The sequence below is a fragment of the Bos indicus genome, chromosome 1 (genome assembly GCF_029378745.1).
Source record: "Bos indicus isolate NIAB-ARS_2022 breed Sahiwal x Tharparkar chromosome 1, NIAB-ARS_B.indTharparkar_mat_pri_1.0, whole genome shotgun sequence".
NCBI lineage: Eukaryota > Metazoa > Chordata > Mammalia > Artiodactyla > Bovidae > Bos > Bos indicus.
In genome coordinates this window covers 121,233,711-121,253,503 of record NC_091760.1, presented here as the reverse complement: position 1 = coordinate 121,253,503, position 19,793 = coordinate 121,233,711, and the positions used below count along the sequence as shown (strand labels likewise).

At 37.9% G+C, this 19,793-nt stretch overlaps 1 long non-coding RNA gene across 1 annotated transcript in view; it reads left to right on the top strand.

The window, feature by feature from the left end:
* The window catches only part of LOC139184146 (uncharacterized), a 106,864-nt gene that overhangs the window by 22,281 nt on the left and 64,790 nt on the right, over window positions 1-19,793 (top strand). The gene's annotated exons all lie outside the window — the stretch shown is intronic.

Genomic DNA, 19,793 nt, shown 5'->3' with positions numbered 1-19,793 from the left:
ATATGTGTATCAGTAAATCAACATAAAGTTGGAATATGGTAGACTCTGTTGACTTAAAATGTAGATAGGAAAAATCATATTTTGTTTCATATACTAGCTGATCATAATATAAAGACATATGTAAGTGTTACGGTCTTATGCACTATAAATATTTAGAATATTAGCAAAATTAATGGAATTTTAATAAAGCGTAAAAAAGGTTTAGCCAGAGCTCCACTATTCAATAAATCAAACTTCTTTCATTAATCTATTTTCCCTCCAAATTGCTACTTATTTATAAGGGCAAATAGCTTTTTTAAAAGAAATATTTTTTAAAGTTGAAGGTAATTGATTTACAATGTTGCATTAGTTTTTAGTATATAACAAAGTGATATATATATTTTTTTTCAGATTCTTTTCCATTAGAGTTTATTACAAGATATTGAATATAGTTCCTGTGCTATACAGTAGGACCTTGTTGTTTATCTTTTTTTATACAAAGTAGTTTGTATCTGCTAATCCCAAACTCTTAATTTACTCTTCCCCCTCCTTTCCCTTTTGATAACTGCAAGTTTATCTTCTATGTAGGTGAGTCTGTTTCTGTTTTGTAAATAAGTTCATTTGTATCACTTTTTAGATTCCACATAAGAGTGATGTCATATGATATTTCTCTTTCTCTGTCTGATTTACTTCACTTAGTATGATAATCTCTAGGTTCATCCATGTTGTTGCAAATGGCTCATTTCATTCTTTTTGATAACTGAGTACTGGTCCATTGTATATATATATATGGCACAATTTTATTCCCTCATGTATAGATGGATACTTAAGTTGCTTCCATGTCTTGGTTGTTGTAAATAGTGCTGCTGTGAACATTGGAGTGCACTTATCTTTTTGAATTTAAGTTTTCTCCAGATATATGTGAGGACAAATTATTGTTACACAGCTATAATTATTGGCATGGATGCTGCTGCTGCTGCTAAGTCGCTTTAGTTGTGTCCGATTCTGTGCAACCCCATAGAGGGCAGCCCACCAGGCTCCTCTGTCCCTGGGATTCTCCAGGCAAGAATACTGGAGTGGGTTGCCATTTCCTTCTCCAATGCATGCATGCATGCTAAGTCGCTTCAGTTGTGTCTGACTCTGTGTGACCCAATGGACGGTAGCCATCCAGGCTCTTCTCTCCATAGGATTCTCCAGGCAAGAATACTGGAGTGGGTTGCCATATACTTTGTTTTAAAAATCAACTTTATTAAAGTATAAGTCACATATAATAAAATGTACCTATTTTTGGTGTACATTTTGGAAAAGTTTCAAAAAGTTTTGACAAAATTATATACCTATGTAGCCTTATCTACAATCAGCATATAAAAAAGCATTTCATCACTCCATCCCAATCAATCTCTTTATGGTCCTGGATCCAGGCAAACCCTGACATACTTTGTGCCACTGGAGATTAGCTTTGCTTTTTCTAGAGTTTCATACTATTGCAAACATATGATATATATTTTTTTATATATGGCTTCATTTACTCAGCATAATGTTGTTGCTTGTATCAGTACATCAGTACATCAGTAATTCCTTTTTAGTGCTGTTCAGTATTCAATTGTATGAATATACAACAACTTATTTCTACATATACTTGTTGATGGACATTTGGGTTGTTTCCAGTTTGGGAATATGAATAAAGCTGCTATGAACATTAAGGTACACATCTTTGTCAGATATATGATTTTATTTTCTTTAAATAATTAAAGAGTGGAATTGTTGGTTGGTACGGTAAATATAGGTTTTATTTTGTATAACTTACAGAATATACCATTTTAGTTTCTCAGCAAAAATAGAATACCATTCCTGGTGAGAAATGGAGCTGCTCTACATCCTCGAGTGGCACGTGCATGCATGCTGAGTTGCTTCAGTCGTGTCTGACTCTTTGTGACCCCGTGTACTGTAGCCCCCCAGGCTCCTCTGTTCACGGGATTCTTTGGACAAGAATACTGCAGTGGATTGCCATGCCCTTCTCCAGGGGATCTTCCCGATCCAGGGATTGGAAGCTCCTCTCTTACCTCTACTTGTACTGGCGAGTGGGTTCTTTACCACTAGTGCCACTGGGGAAGTCCCAATGTGACACATAGTTATTTTTATTTTCTCATTTAATGTAATTTTGCAATGCTTTTTGGTCTTCATAGTTAATCTTTATATTTTGATTATATGTACATATATTAAATTGAAAAAATTGTTAAAAGGTAAAAATGCTATGCATTTTCTAGTTACTGATACAAGTATCCACTGTCTTACTGTACCTACAAGTTTTCTGGCCAAGACTGGCCCTGGGTAAGATTTGGAAACAAGCAAAGGTTTTGCTTTTTCTTCTCTTGGAGTCCATCTCTGCTTCCTGCACCTCTTCATTCCAAGCTGAGTTTTCACTACAAGTCACACCTCTCTCTCTGGTTTTCATCACATTGGGACAAAAGCTTTTACACTTTAGACTCCTGAGTTTGCATTTAATGTGCTAATATCTTTAGTGGTAGAGATTTTCAGTCAAATATGTGGTGGTTTAGTCACTAAGTCATGTCCAATACTTGTGACCCTGTTGTCTGTAGCCCGTCAGGCTCCTCCATCCATGGGATTTTTCAGGCAAGGATACTGGAGTGGGCTGTCATTTCCTTCTCCAGGGTATCCTCCAGACCCAGGAATTGAACCTGAGTCTCCTGCCTTGCACGAGGATTCTTTACTGCTGACCTATGAGAGAAGCCTAGTCAAATATATAAATGCTCCTTAATCATGTATTGTTTGAAGACTTACCTCTTCTTCTATAAAGTTAGTTCTGACAGTACATTTGGTCATTTCTAGATTTTTTTCTGATTGTTCCAGGTATCTAAGTCTTATCCTGCAAAGAGTGCATGAGGCATCATGAGTGTGTGCATGTGTATAAACCAACTTGTGTTTTATTGCCCTGGAGAAATGTATCCTTCTTCAGTATCTTCATAATATTCTTGTGTAGGATGAGTTGGGGAGGAGTGTTATACTTTTCAAACTTTTATCAATACTCTAGTCCTTACATATCCTGTTACTTGCCTAGCTGGGTGGATAAAGTGTAAGATTGAAGAGCTACACTGCCAGAATGAGCTTTCATTCTCCCAGGTGGCTTGAATCAGATACTGCAATCCACAAATACTCAATCACAATTCTTAGTCACAGACTAGGTCACAGCCAAGCAATCAGCCTCAGGGGATGGCCATGTTCAAGTTCAGCTCATTAGTACCAACCCAGGCTAATGTCTTGTTTTTGTTCTCATAATTCTGTTAGGAAAGTGCAGGATTTAGACTGCTTTGAAAAATTTAATCCTGTTTCTCCAAGTTTTTGACTGTGGAACAACAGCTAGAGAGGGATGGGCTTTGGAGTCAAAATGACTCATGTGTATATACTCCTTCTCTCCCTTCTTTTCTTCTTGTATATTTTCTCATTTGTATATTTACTATTGAAAAAGAGGATAAAAGAGCATGATACAATTTCAAACAAATTTAAGAGTATGTGATGGAAAGTAAGCAATCTCTCTGTCTCAAAGTCTCTAAACTCCTTTCCTGAAGGCAGTCACACTTGGCATTTTCTAATGTGTCCCTCCATAAAATTTCTGTTTATAATCAAGCACATATTTGTATTTAGCCCTTTAATTTAGATTCTGTTAGAAAGCTCAGATGTATCTGGCTTATTTTCACTTGAAATGTGTCTTGAATATTGTTTGAAAACAGTACCTATAGATCAGCCTCATCTTTCTAGAGACCATGTTTGGCTATCTAGTGTTCTATTGTTTTGTACATACATTGATTATTGGTTCAATTACCTATCCCCTGTGGAGGGAACTTATTTCCAGTTAAAAAATTCTTTTTGGTTATTAAGGATAATAGCCAAATACTGCAGTGAGTATTCATAGAGATTTATGGGGATAATTATTGGAGACATCCCTGAAGTAGATAGCTACGTCTAACATTTAAGTTTTAATAGTAATTGCCAAATTGTCCTTCAATGAAGTTGCGTCAACATATCTTCCCACTAACAACCTTTGAAAATGCTTGATTTCAGACTATTCACTATCAAACTTTTCCAACTTTGCCTACAGGTTCATTTTTCTTCAATAAATCAGAAGTACTCTCTCTTCTTTTTTCCATTCTCCTGCCACCTTTAATTTTCTTATTTTTAATCATGGAATAAGGTCATGTATGGATATGAGAGTTGGACTGTGAAGAAAGCTGAGCACCAAAGAATTGATGCTTTTGAACTGTGGTGTTGGAGAAGACTCTTGAGAGTCCCTTGGACTGCAAGGAGATCCAACCAGTCCATTCTGAAGGAGATCAGCCCTGGGATTTCTTTGGAGGGAATGATGCTAAAGCTGAAACTCCAGTACTTTGGCCACCTGATTCGAAGAGTTGACTCATTGGAAAAGACTCTGATGCTGGGAGGGATTGGGGGCAGCAAGAGACGGGGACAACAGAGGATGAGATGGCTGGATGGCATCACCAACTCGACGGACGTGAGTTTGAGTGAACTCCGGGAGTTGGTGATGGACAGGGAGGCCTGGCGTGCTGTGATTCATGGGGTCTCAAAGAGTTGGACACGACTGAGCGACTGAACTGAACTGAAGATGTTGACGGTTATACCTTATTAGAATTAAGCATCAATTCCAGATGTTGACTGTGCAGTCACTCCTCATAAGGAGGAAAGGGGTGTTTCTCTGGGCCTAGGTTCAACTTCAATGCTTCAGTCCCTCTTTGCTTTAACTCTGCCCACATGCTGGTATGTGGCAGTGTTAATTGGGACATTCTGCTTTTTGAATCTCAGGTAGAATGTACATCCAACTCATTTACCACAAAATTAAAAAAAAAAGAAGGGCGTGAACGCAGTCATTAGAGTTGTTATGAATAATTTGAGTTAAATGTAAATGCAGAAAGAAAATAGGAAAACTACTATTAAGTACATTTTGCCCTTCTCAATGGAATACAATACAGATTTACAATGTTAATTATTTCCACCATCTATCTATTTAAAAGCTGTGAGATTGAAATATGAATATGTCAGGTAAATAAATACTAATTTACTTTTAAAAATCTGTACTTTATTAAAATATCTTTGGCATATTTTAAAGTTAAGACCTTGCTATGTAGATGTAGAGGTAAAATTCCCATTTATTGTCCACTGAATGTGAGGGAAATTAGATTTGTCAGGAAGCTGATTGATATCTTGAAGTGTTTTGTTTTCAGTGACTGGCACTGCCGAGTTACAACCATCTATCATCTAACAGGTAATTAGTCAGATTTCTCATCATGAGCCTTCAATCCTGCTGTTTTATTATTGAAATACCGCAAACCAGTAGGCAATCTGAATGCAGATAAAGTTCTCTGTCATGGTCTTAAGGACAAAGATAACATTTTGTGATTCAGTAGTAGTAAGTTCGAAGAAAAGTCACTGAAATGTAAGTTTGGGTCTTATAAGAAAATAAGCATAATAAAAAATTTAATTTGGTACCTGGCTTGTCCTCCAAACTGACAACTGAGAAAGTAGCTATTTATAAAGCCACCTAATGTTCTAATATGAACTTATTTCATTATAGCATTTTATAAGGAGAACATTGATAGCATAAAAAGTGGAATTAGATAAATAAAGGAGGTTCTGAATAGCTGTCATCCATTTTCTAAAATATTTTGATATGGTAAATAAAAATAATCTGTAATTAATAGTAGCTAATCATATGAATAGTCAAAGCTATGGTTTTTCCAGTAGTCATGTATGGATGTGAGAATTGGACTATAAATAAAGCTGAGTATGGAAGAATTGATGCTTTTGAACTGTGGTATTGGAGAAGGCTCTTGAGAGTCCCTTGGACAACATGGAGAGCCAACCAGTCCATCCTAAAGGAGATCAGTCCTGAGTGTTCATTGGAAGGACTGATGTTGAGGCTGAAACTCCAATACTTTAGCCACCTGATGCGAAGAGCTGACTCATTTGAAAAGACCCTGATGCTGGGAAAGATTGAAGTTGGGAGGAGAAGGGGACAACAGAGGGTGAGGTTGTTGGATGGTATCACCAACTGAATGGACATGAGTTTGGGTAAGCTCTGGGAGTTGGGGATGGAGAGGGAAGCCTGGAGTGCTGCAGTCCATGGGGCTGCAAAGAATTGGACATGACTGAGCGACTGAACTGAACTGAAATCATATGCAAACTTTACTTCTTTTCAAATATTAAAAAAAAAACCCTGGAAATCCTAGAGATGAATTACTTGATCACACTTACATGTGTTTTGTGCTAAAATGGCTTGCTCCTGAAAATTGGTGCTGATACTTTTGAGGTTTGTAAATTTCAGGCAATTGATTCACATTATTGGTATCCCAACAAGATTGGTAACTTCATAACAATGAATATTATTTTCTTGACTTCATTCAAAATTTTTTATTTTCTTTCAGAAAAATGTATCTCAAAATACTTCAGCTTTCAGAAACTCATAGACACCATAGCCATTGCTTCTTAATGAGATATACATATGTCTCTTCTTTCAAACATTTTATGTGGGAATGAATATATTTACATGCTTTCTTAAACCCTGATTAAATGAAAACTTTACTCCACAAGGTAATGTATATGCAGCACATACACATTAAAATTCACTAGATGAGGAATATTTTAATTGAATTACATAGTTACGGTTTCTGGTAAATAATAGATTTTACCAGAGAAAATTTTTACATAATTGATTTTAATTTTAAAATACAAATTAAACTCTAGTTCTGTGTGCTGATTAAACACATACTTTACAAACAGTATATAATGTGGGCATTAAACAATTCTCATGCAGTATGTAAACACTGGGCTGGAAGAAGCACAAGCTAGAATCAAGATTGCCGGGAGAAATATTAATAACCTGAGATATGCAGATGACACCACCCTTATGGCAGAAAGTGAAGAGGAACTACAAAGCCTCTTGATGAAGGTGAAAGAGGAGAGTGAAAAAGTTGGCTTAAAGCTCACCATTCAGAAAACAAAGATCATGGCATCTGGTCCCATCACTTCATGGGAAATAGATGGGGAAACAGTGGAAACAGTGTCAGACTTTATTTTTTGTGGCTCCAAAATCACTGCAGATGGTGACTGCAACCATGAAATTAAAAGATGCTTACTCCTTGGAAGGAAAGTTATGACCAACCTAGATAGCATATTGAAAAGTAGAGATATTACTTTGCCAACAAAGGTCCATCTAGTCAAGGCTATGGTTTTTCCAGTGGTCATGTATGGATATGAGAGTTGGACTGTGAAGAAAGCTGAGTGCCGAAGAATTGATGGTTTTGAACTGTGGTGTTGGAGAAGATTCTTGAGAGTCCCTTGGACTGCAAGGAGATCCAACCAGTCCATCCTAAAGGAGATAAGTCCTGGGTGTTCATTGGAAGGACTGATGCTAAAGCTGAAACTCTAATACTTTGGCCACCTGATTCGAAGAGTTGACTCATTGGAAAAGACTCTGATGCTGTGAGGGATTGGGGGAAGGAGGAGAAGGGGACGACAGAGGATGAGATGGCTGGATGGCATCACCGACTCGATGGATGTGAGTCTGAGTGAACTCTGGGAGTTGGTGATGGACAGGGAGGCCTGGCGTGCTGGGATGCATGGGGTCGCAAAGAGTCGGACACGACTGAACGACTGAACTGAACTGAACTGAATAGCATGTATTATCAAGATGTTTAGACTTGTTTAACATATGGCACTATAATTTTTCCTATATTATCTTTATTAAAATTATTGCAGTGTATACCTATCTTTGTATTTCCTTAAATAGCATAAGCTTTGATTCTACATGAATATTTCATAAAAATCTTTTTATATGAAAACAAATACGAATTTATCATAAACCATGATTTCTTTTAGTATCTTCAGTTCAGTTCAGTCGCTCAGTCGTGTCTGAGTCTTTGCGACCCCATGAATTGCAGCCCACCAGGCCTCCCCTGTCCATCACCAACTCCCGGAGTTCATCCAAACTCATGTCCATCGAGTAGGTGATGCCATCCAGCCATCTTATCCTCTGTAATCCCCTTCTCCTCCTGCCCCCAATCCCTCCCAGCATCAGAGTCTTTTCCAATGAGTCAACTCTTCGAATCAGGTGGCCAAAGTATTGGAGTTTCAGCTTTAGCATCATTCCTTCCAAAGAACACCCAGGACTGATCTCCTTTAGGATGGACTGGTTGGATCTCCTTGCAGTCCAAGGGACTCTCAAGAGTCTTCTCCAACACCACAGTTCAAAAGCATCAATTCTTCGGCACTCAGCTTTCTTCACAGTCCAACTCTCATATCCATACCACTGGAAAAACCATAGCCTTGACTAGATGGACCTTTGTTGGCAAAGTAATATCTCTACTTTTCAATATGCTATCTAGGTTGGTCATAACTTTCCTTCCAAGGAGTAAGCATCTTTTAATTTCATGGTTGCAGTCACCATCTGCAGTGATTTTGGAGCCACAAAAAATAAAGTCTGATACTGTTTCCACCGTTTCCCCATCTATTTCCCATGAAGTGATGGGACCAGATGCCATGATCTTCGTTTTCTGAATGTTGAGCTTTAAGCCAACTTTTTCACTCTCCTCTTTCACCTTCATCAAGAGGCTTTGTAGTTCCTCTTCACTTTCTGCTATAAGGGTGGTGTCATCTGCATATCTCAGGTTATTGATATTTCTCCTGGCAATCTCCAGAATTTGGAATAACGTTAAAAAATTGAGAAGTTTAAGGGAGAGACTAGCATCTGATAATACCAATAAGCTAACACATATAGAGTTTATGCTGTGTATCAAGCATTACTCTAAAGGATTTACATTTAAACCTTACAAAATCCTAGGAGGGAGGTAATATTTATTATCCCCAACTCTCAAATAGAAACACTGAAGCAGGAAGGAGAGTAAGTAGCTTGTTTGAGGTCACACAGGTGATAAATTGGCCGAGTTGTGGTTTGACCCTAGGCTGTCTATTTTTAACCACAGACAGATGAAAATAAGTTGCAGAATAATGTGATTGGCATGGTATAAAGGCCTCAGACACAGTTATTTGTTTCTTCATATGAAATACATGAAAATAATTGCAAGGAAAGATCTGGATGTATACATGTCACATAGGAATGAAAGGTTAGGGGTAGCTCAAGGAGACTTTAAATTCATTAGTAGTAATAGTTAACTCCTTTGGGAAATGTGGAACCACTTGGGTTATGCCTCTCAGTTTCTTGGTACCAAAATAGTGTTTATTCCTACTTTCTTTATCAGTCTTGAACCTGAGTAGATTCTTACTTGAAAAGGCTTCTTGGACATAGTTAGAAAAATAATACTTAAGGATATTGATTTAGATCAGACATTTAGGTCAATATGTCCCACACTTGTAATACAATTTTAGTAAAGGAAAATTTCATTAAAACAGTTTGTTACGGATGAGCTTTATCCCATATAAGGTAATGTGGCATCACTTGCTACCTACTCACAAATTTGGATTCGTAACACCTGCCTAAAATATAAAGAATTTTCACAAATTGAGCTTTGGATTTTATTCCAATATGCTCTATTATGCTAGTATTTTAAGTATCTTGTGGAGGGAAATACTAATTCAATCAAAAGATACTGCTTAAAAAACTTGCCCATGCAAATATCCTTGATTATTAATTCATTGAATCATAAATAAAATATAAGTTAAATTAATTTTGACTTTGCATTCAGTTTCATCTTAAGGCCACATTCTGCCCTTTTGCAAACCAGCTGATATCCCTGAAAAAGGTTTGCAGCTGTTTCCATAGCCAGTGCTGTAATGACTCACCTGCTAGAACTGCGCTGTGCTCCTTGTGAAAAGCCCCATGGCAGGATATTGATTTCTTTAAAGGCTATTAACATCCTCAATGATGGGGGTGTAAAGGATAAAGCAGAGGAAGACGGGAAGAAGAAACCTTAGAAATGTTCAGATAAGTCTTCAAAATGGCAGTGCATCGAGAAGTTAATCTGCTAGTTATCTGACCTCTGCATCTTTACAGACTACAAACCTGATCTGAACAAATGTTTTGTGCAAAGTTTCTATGAAATTTGACATCTGCTTCGGACTAGGACTACTAGACACTGTTTCTCACTGCTGTTTTCCTTCTAGTGAGATTTTTGTAGTAAAGTGTCTCATTAATGTCCTCATATTTGGAAAAGGATGTGGTTAGAGCTTGTTTCAGCACATAGACATTATACTGTATGGTTATCATCCCTCATTTCTAAATCGATTAATTAGATAAATATTTATCTAACATGGGCGTACAGCACTATCTTGATGCTGGGTATGCAAAGGTGGGTAAGTCCAGATCCTACCACGAAGGCAATCTGGGCTGAGAGGAGAGAAATATAACACTGTTGTTCTTTGGCTGCTAAGTCGCGTTTGACTCTTTGTGACCCCATGGACTGTAGCCCTCCAGGCTCCTCTGTCTATGGGATTTCTCAGGCAAGAATACTGGAGTGGATTGCCATTTCCTTCTCCAGGGCATCTGCCTGACTCACCCAGGGATTGAACTCACGTTTCCTGCACTGAAGGTGGATTCTTCACCACTGAGCCACCTGGGAAGCCTGAGACATAACATGTACAACCACATATTAAAATGTGAGAAACACTATCCTAGCATATGAACAAAAAGAAGGAAACTCTCTAAGGGTAGAGATGACGAATTCTCCTTTGAGTGGGGAGCACAGTCAGAAGTTTTCAAAAAGGAAATAACATTTGAGCTAAGCTTTGAGTCCATGAAAGTTTGAAGCATGGGGATGATCAGAGCTGTGTATGAAGTCTATAGACCTAGCCATCTGTGTAGGGAAGATGGCTGTGATTAGTGTGTTGAGGAGGGATGAAGTGGTTCAGAATTTGAAGTGTGTAGCAATTGTGATGTTATAGTTAAGAAACCATGTAGAGCTGGATTTGGGCAGTGTAGGGGAAGGAAGACATGAATTGAAGATTTTGGAAGTGCATGTCATGGGACATGGTGAGGAGTTAATGGTGGTGGTTGAAGAAGGACAGAACATGAAGAAGGAAGAATCAAGAGTCAGTCTCAGGAACCTAGTATAGATTACCAGCAGATATATTCAAGGGAGAGATTATAGGTTCAGTTCTGTGCATGTAGAGTTTGGGTTTTCAGTAGATTATTCAAATGGAAATGTCATGCAGGATGTTCAGAAGATGGCTCTGGAGCTCAGGAAGGAGCAGCCAGTTCTGGAATTGTTTATATTACGACTCATCAGTGTACAGGTGATGTTCCTCAGAAAGTAGCTCTTTTTGAGTCCTTCTCTAAGCCTTATTTCCTCAGGCTTCATTCAGTAAATATCTTCTCGTAAGTAGAGAAGGAATAATAATAGTACCTGTACTATGAGTTTTTGATGACACAGTGTATAAAGCATCATGCCTGAAACCTAGTAAGTGCTTAGTCCATGTTAGTGATTATTGTGGTGGTTAGTTTTATTTGCTTAGTAGCAGGGACAGTAGAAAGCTGGGGGTGCTGAATGTAATGCAGTCCTACAAGACATGTAGAGAGGATGGGCACAGGGAAATGGGAACATACATAAGGGGGATAGTTTTTTTTGAGATGGGTAAAATGATATATCCATAAGTTAATGTAGACAAGGGGAGATATTAAACATACAAAAGAGAGATGGAGAAAATCTTGGAGCTAGAATCAGGCAGTTTAGTGGACATGTTCCTAGACGCTCACCTGGGGTCTAGTATTTATGGTTGGGGCTTGAAGGTTTAGAAACAGTTTCAGTGGGAAATGAGTTTCCCAGGTGGTACTAGTGGTAAAGAACCTGCCTGCTAATGCAGGAGATGTAAGAGACATGGATTCCATCCCTGTGTTGGGAAGATCCCCTGGAGGTGGAAATGGCAACTCATTCCAGTATTCTTATTTGAAAATCCCATGGACAGAGGAGCCTGGCAGGCTACAGTCCATGGGTCACAAAGAGTTGGACATGACGTAACAGCTAAACAAGAACACAATTTCTAGTTTGAAGGAATACCTCCAACAGCTCAAAAGAAACCTAAGTGGTAATTTTTGAGGTTTCTCAGGTGGTGCTAGTGGTAAAGGACCCGCCTGCCAATCCTGGGGACCTAAGAGAATTGGATTTGAATCCTGGGTCAGGAAGATCCCCTGGAGGTGGAAGTGGCAACCCACTCCAGTATTCTTGCCTGGAGAATCCCATGGGCAGAGGAACCTGGTGGGCTACAGTCCATAGGATCACAAAGAGTTGGACAAGACTGAAGTCACATAGCACATCAGTGGGAAATGAGAATAAAGGCTGTCTTCTTTTGTTGATTAGTCTTCAAGGACTTACTGATTTTGCAGAACCTAGGTTTTCTTCTCCATTAATTAATACCTTGGTTCCTCCAAATTCACTGCAGATGGTGACTGCAGCCATGAAATTAAAATATGCTTGTTCCACGGAGGGAAAGTTATGACCAACCTAGACAGCATATTAAAGAGCAAAGACACTGCTTTGCCAACAAAGGTCCTTCTAGTCAAGGCTATGGTTTTTCCAGTAGTCATATATGGATGTGAGAGTTGGTCTATAAAGAAAGCTGAGTGCTGAAGAATTGCTGCTTTTGAACTGTGGTGTTGGAGAAGACTCTTGAGAGTCCCTTGGACTGCAAGGAGATCCAACCAGTCCATCCTAAAGGAGATCAGTCCTGGGTGTTCATTGGAAGGACTGATGTTGAAGCTGAAACTCCAATACTTTGGCCACCTGATGTGAAGAGCTGACTCATTTGAAAAGACCCCGATGCTGGGAAAGATTGAGGGCAGGAGGAGAAGGGGACAACAGAGGATGAGATGATTGGATGGCATCACTGACTTGATGGATATGGGTTTGGGTAAACTCCAGGAGTTAGTGATGGACAGGGAGGCCTGGAGTGCTGCAGTACATGAGGTCACAAAGAGTCAGGCACAACTGAGCAACTGAACTGAACTAAAAAATTGTGTCAGGACAACAGGCGAAAACTGGATCACAGTCAATAAACCCAGTTTTTCACATTTGTGTCTTATTTGTGTCTGTTGTCCATTTTGCTTGGATTACCCCCTCTGTCATTAATCCCATTCTCTTCCTGGTGAAATTCTACCCATCCTTCAAAACCCAATTCAGCTGCCAAGGGCCAGAAGTAATGAATTCTCTTTGATTTCCCCAGCTGGCTCAATTAACCATGTCCTTCTGTATGCTTTTATAGCACAGATTTTATGTACCCCTGCTTTAGCCCTTATATCATGTTGTTTTATAACTTATTTGTGTATCTGCCCTTTTCATTACACTGTGAGCTCCCCAAATCCCGAGTACTGGTGTGTATACTTGACACCTGCTGCTACAATGCTAAGCCCATAGAAGTCATTCAATCCTAAACTCACATATTCCTTGGAATTATCATGTATGTCAGTTTCCTTATTAGAGTATAAATGCATAGAGTCTTTGATTACTTCTAGTTTATCTTTCTATCTGCTTTAATACTAGCACATTTTCTTGTAAGTTGTAGGTCCTGAGCTATGTTTATTGAATGGAAGACTGAAAATTCAGACACTGAAAAATACACTTAAGCTTCAGGTTATTAGTACATAATGCTAAAAACCTGTCCTTGAAGGACTATAGTATCTTATAGAATCCTCTCCTTTAAATTATTTCCAGCCTAAATTTTCAGCCTTGGGTTAATTTTCCAAAGAGATTATTTTGTGAGTAATGGCGATTTAAATCTCATAATATGTTTAATTCTCGGACAAGCAAATCCTTTTAACATCAGTTGAATTTAAATGTGCAATTTTTTTCTTATTTCACTCTCTGAATATGAAGTAGGGCAACCTTTATCCTAGGAGAGATCCAGATTTCTGAGCTGGGGTTTATTGGTTGTAGTGAGTGATCATGGAGAACTTTGCATGAAACCGTCGAGGAATTATGATATTCATATATGAGGAACAGATGATGTTTGTGAACAACAGACATTATTAGTTGCTTTCCGCAAACTGTTTTCCAGAGAGAAGCCAGAAAAGCCCTGGCCTTCTGATGGGAGGGACAAAGAGCCTGGGGATGTGCCTGAACATTTGAGAGCTTCCAAATGTTCTCTGATGGTCTTTTCAGGGTTAGCCTTTTAGCTAGTCTGTTCTCTACTGGTTGTATTATTAAGAGAAAACGAAAAAAACCTGAGGCAGGGTTTTATTTTGAAGTAGTTACTGCCGGAATCTTCAAACTATTTAAACTAGTTGTTAAGTGACACTATTATTTGAAGTAATTGAGGCTGTCAAAGGCTGCAGCTGTCCCTTCCATAAGCAGTTACCACTCTGAGGTGTCAGAGACCAAGGGAATGGAAATTTTTATTATTGGTTTTATTTTTAGCTTGTGTCAGTCAGTCATGCTGACTGAGGGCTGACACTAAAGCCAGCCTATAATGAGATGTCATGATTTGATACTTTTATGCATTCACCTTGGGGCAGTCATTATACCAAGTGAACAGCTCACAGCATCTCTTCCTGTGGCTCCTACTGCCATCTCTGGCTCCCGCTGACCCTGCAGTCATTTTTCGCCCTCTCCTGCCAGCATCGTCTCTAGCCAGGGCTTTCCTACCTCACTTTTCCCTGCTATTGCTGATGGCTCCTGGCTCCTGGTGACTCTAATGTCTGAAGCTAAAGGCTGTTCTTTCATTGAAGTGTCGTTTCCCAGAGTGTAGCAGAGAGCTGTGCACAGACTACTGTGAAAAGACACACCTGCCTTCTGCTCCCGCCTCCACTGGCAGAAAACAGAGCTGCAGCCCACTATAGCTGGTCAGATGGGCACTCAGTCAACTGCTGTGTCCAGCTGTACGGCAATCTTTTAAGCATCATGATACTTTTAAGATTTTTTCAACTGCTATTTATTATTTTTCTGTATGAGTTATAATCGAAATGATTTCTAGTCTCTTATTTTGTGCTTCGAAGGTTGGCAATAGAATATTTCTTATGAAAATTATTGCCGTAAGAAAATAAATGTGATGGTGCCAAAGGATGTTTCCTTGTCCATCAGTAGCAGAATGAATAAATAGTTTTTGGTGATTACAAATAAGGTTGCTCTGGAAATTATTACCCCTGTCTTTTAGTGAATGCATATGTATACATTTTTGTTGGCTGTGTACTTTGAAGTAGAATTGTTGGGTCATAGGTAAATGCATATTATTTAAACGGATACTTAATTTTTCATTTAACTTCCTACCATATATATTTTATTGATTACTTATTACATGGTCTTTAAAACTAGTTTTTAATAGTTACACAATATTTCAGTAAGTGGTTATGGTGCAGTTTACTTAATCTTTTTCTTTCTGGTTCACTAATTTGCTGGCTTATAATTTCAGAACTCCTTAAAAAAGAGTTTATAAAATCTTTGTTAATTTTGGGTATAAATATATTTACTTTACTTGTGAAATGTCTAAATGACATCCTAGAGATGGTAGTCGCAGTATACATATGCACTTATTTACCACCTGATTTAAACCAGGTGCTATATTTATGAGGATAACATGACTGTCTTAAACACTCAGAAACTTATCACCTTGTGGCTGGGTCAGAATCAATTTCTCTTTCCCTCTTACTGTTTCTCTCATCTCCTTTAAAGCACAATTCATAGAATATGTTACACTGCATTGTACCTAGATATTTTGCACATAGCAACACATTTGGAGATTTTTTTCCTATCAGTACGTGCAGATTTGCCTCTTTTTAAGGGGCTCATACCATTTTAATTAGTTGACTTATCAATTAGCATATTACGCCATTAAATAAATATGCAACAGCTAAGGTTGAGTAATCAGTAATAAACAACCAAGACATAATCTATAGATTTTGGTAGGCTTTTTCACTGTGGAAGAGGTTTTTTAGGCTGTAAACCATGACTTAAAAATTTAGTTCATCCTCACAAAATGGCAAAAAATAACTCTAATTTATTCTATTTTTCAGTGACTGGCACCTTCACTGTTTATTTCTTTCAACAAATAGGGGAACTAAAATTCTGGTGTATTATTCAATTAAACCAAAGAAACACAGCAAGTGGTATCCAAGCTGGGATTACAGTTCAGGGGCTCTCCTGGTTTCATGGACTGCTTATTAAGTCATGTTTCAATTAGTGCATCATTTCATATTCCCTGGTGTCTCATGCAAATGCAAAATGTTTAAGTTAAGGAGATTATGTTTTTAAGAACTCCAAATTGCATTTTAGCATAAATTCCAGGAAGCAGACTCACCTTCAGAATAAAAAAGGATTTTACAAGAAGAGAATCAGGCAGTTAGGTATCTAAGGTCAGAATGACTGCATTTTGTCCCCTTTTCTGAGAGTATTTGGAAATGTCTCTGAGGCCCAGATGCAGAGCTCATGGTATGAAAAATTCAACCATGGACTTGAAGTATGCTCAGATTTAGAAGCAATACGTTTTCTCTTTTTCCATCATTCTCTTTTGTGCTGGTTAGATGAATCTTTATGCATCCACAGATCTAAGTCAATGCAATGTGCATAGCAGGGACCTCGTAAATACTTTATCAAATTGACTTTTGGTTTGGCTTATTTCTGCTTACAAGTTCATATTTTTAAGGTTTTATCTGCTCAACATCCATTGGTGTATTTGCTGAAAACATTATAAAAGCATAATATCTCAAGATAAGTAAGGTGCTTAATATTTAAATCAATAGAAATATGTTAAATGCTTCATGACTGACATGACAGTGCATAGAGAAATGTTAGTATGACCTTACTAGAATTTGCAGAGCTACTGTTTAAACAAGTGAAAACAGAGACAGGTGGTGGGAAAGATTTTTTCTACTGCATTTACAAGCAATATATGTACATTGATATAGGCTTGTAAATCTGAAATGTGCACAGTGCACTAATGTTCAGTTTTATAATTTCTTTTTTTTTTGACAGAGTATTTTATTTTATTTTTTTTCAATTTTTTTTTTTTATTCTTAGTATTAAATTTTAATTTTGACAGCCATTTTTTTTTACAAACAATAAAAAGTGTGACCTTTTAGATGTACTTAACATTTTTGATGCTATCAAAATAATTTTGCAATTAATTTTTAGAATTAATTCACATTTTCAGCATCTATAGGAAGAGACGTCTTCACTTTAGAAATGCTAGATTTTTATTTCCAGGTTTGGGGTGGGGGTGAGTTGCTGGGAGGAGGACTCAAGCTTTTTTTTTTTTGTTTTATTTTATTTTTTAACTTTACAATATTGTATTGGTTTTGCCATATATCAAAATGAATCCACCACAGGTATACATGTGTTCCCCATCCTGAACCCTCCTCCCTCCTCCCTCCCCATACCATCCCTCTGGGTCATCCCAGTGCACCAGACCCAAGCATCCAGTACCGTGCATCAAACCTGGACTGGTGACTTGTTCCATATATGATGTTATACATGTTTCAGTGCCAATCTCCCAAATCATCCCACCCTCTCCCTCTCCCACAGAGTCCAAAAGACTGTTCTATACATCTGTGTCTCTTTTGCTATCTCGTATACAGGGTTATTGTTACCATCTTTCTAAATTCCATATATATGCATTAGTATACTGTATTGGTGTTTTTCTTTCTGGCTTACTTCACTCTGTATAATAGGCTCCAGTTTCATCCACCTCATTAGAACTGATTCAAATATATTCTTTTTAATGGCTGAGTAATACTCCATTGTGTGTATGTACCACAGCTTTCTTATCCATTCATCTGCTGATGGACATCTAGGTTGCTTCCATGTCCTGGCTATTATAAACAGTGCTGTGATGAACACTGGGGTACACGTGTCTCTTTCAATTCTGGTTTCCTTAGTGTGTATGCCCAGCAGTGGGATTGCTGGGTCATATGGCAGTTCTATTTCCAGTTTTTTAAGGAATCTCCACACTGTTCTCCATAGTGGCTGTACTAGTTTGCATTCCCACCAACAGTGTAAGAGGGTTCCCTTTTCTCCACACCCTCTCCAGCATTTATTGCTTGTAGACTTTTGGATCGCAGCCATTCTGACTGGCGTGAAATGGTACCTCATTGTGGTTATAATTTCTGTTAAAAATAATTATACTCTGCTGCTAAGGGCAGAAGCATGCTAAAATCAGTTTTTTATGCTTTCCTAGGCACAGGATGCAAACCACCGTATACACATACCCAATATTTACCATATATTAGAGAAAAAGCCAATAGCTTTGATATACTGGATGAAACACATACACACACACTCAGAATCTCTTTCTTTTTAAAAACAATGACAACAACCAAGTAGTGTTATTATTTCAACTTGTTAACCACTTGAATGCTTTGTTTATTAAAAACAAATCACTGTTTCATCAAACAAATGTATTTTTGCTACTATGAGTAATCTAGCAATCTGTTTGACTTTTGTTATAGAAGAAAACAACTTTATTTAAATTCTTGAGTCAACTCTGCAAATAGGCTACATAACAAAAAAACCCTCATCATATTAATAACATCATAGAATTTTCTTGGTGAAATTTATCATTGCAAGAGTGAATTTTAGCATATATTAAAGAACATTTTGAATAAGACTGAGACTCACTTCTGCCAAACAAATATTTCCTCATCAGGATTAATCACCTTATACTTTTCTAATTTCGGAGAAGGCAATGGCACCCCACTCTAGTACTCTTGCCTGGAAAATCCCATGGACGGAGGAGCCTGGTGGGCTGCAGTCCATGGGGTCGCTGGGGGTCAGGCACGACTGAGTGACTTCACTTTCACTTTTCACTTTCATGCATTGGAGAAGGAAATGGCAACCCACTCCAGTGTTCTTGCCTGGAGAATCCTGCGGACAGGGGAGCCTGGTGGGCTGCTGTCTATGGGGTCACACAGAGTCGGACACAACTGAAGCGACTTAGCAGCATACTTTTCTAATTAATCAAGAGAAATATTTTAGAAAAGCGAAACAAGATACATATGTCATACTTACTCTTTTAGCTTTGATACTCTGTGCTGAATAAAATTTAGGTAAAGATATCACTTTCATTAAGGGCACAGAGAGTCACTGAGTGTGATAATATTGTGAATTTTAATATTTCACAATTTTGAAAGAAAGAGGTAAGTTACTGTTTTTGTACCTAAACATGCTTTTCATTAACAAACTATTCACAACATGATACATCTTTTTCCCACACTGGTGCAGTTACAATAAACATTTGTTTTAGTTACCAAGAACAGAACCCAGTGAGCTAGTTTCATCAGAACAAGATTTATTACAGAGTGTAAAATGGCTTGCTGAATCTTGGGAAGGACTCAAGAAACAGACTTTAGATTGAGCTTCGAGGAACACCTATAAGAGCCATATTCCTAAACTGGGCTGCCAAGGGAGTTGCTGACATTGCCATGACCTTATTTAATTGGGAAGCTGCAATGGAACCACCCAGCTCCACGCTGCCTCTGATCCAGTTTCCACTGACAAAATGGAGGTCTCATATTACTTCTCCCCCATTTACTTCAGACCCAGATTCTAGTCTTGCATGAATACATCTGATGAGAGAACGCAGTACCTGGAAAACTAATGGCAAGGGAGTCTGAGAAGTTCATTTTTTAACTTTTTAGCACACAAAGGCACATTAGAAGGAGACTGGAAAGAGTCAACAAAGCCATTTACATGATATGCCATAGAAAAGAACAGTAACATACAGAGAATAGTAACACAAAGGAATGTGTAAGTTAAATAGCTATTAAAACTTAAATAATGGCAGGTGTAGTTCTTTAGTTTGAAAATTTCATATTTAGGATGTTGATTCGTATTCACAATTTTCTTTGTTCT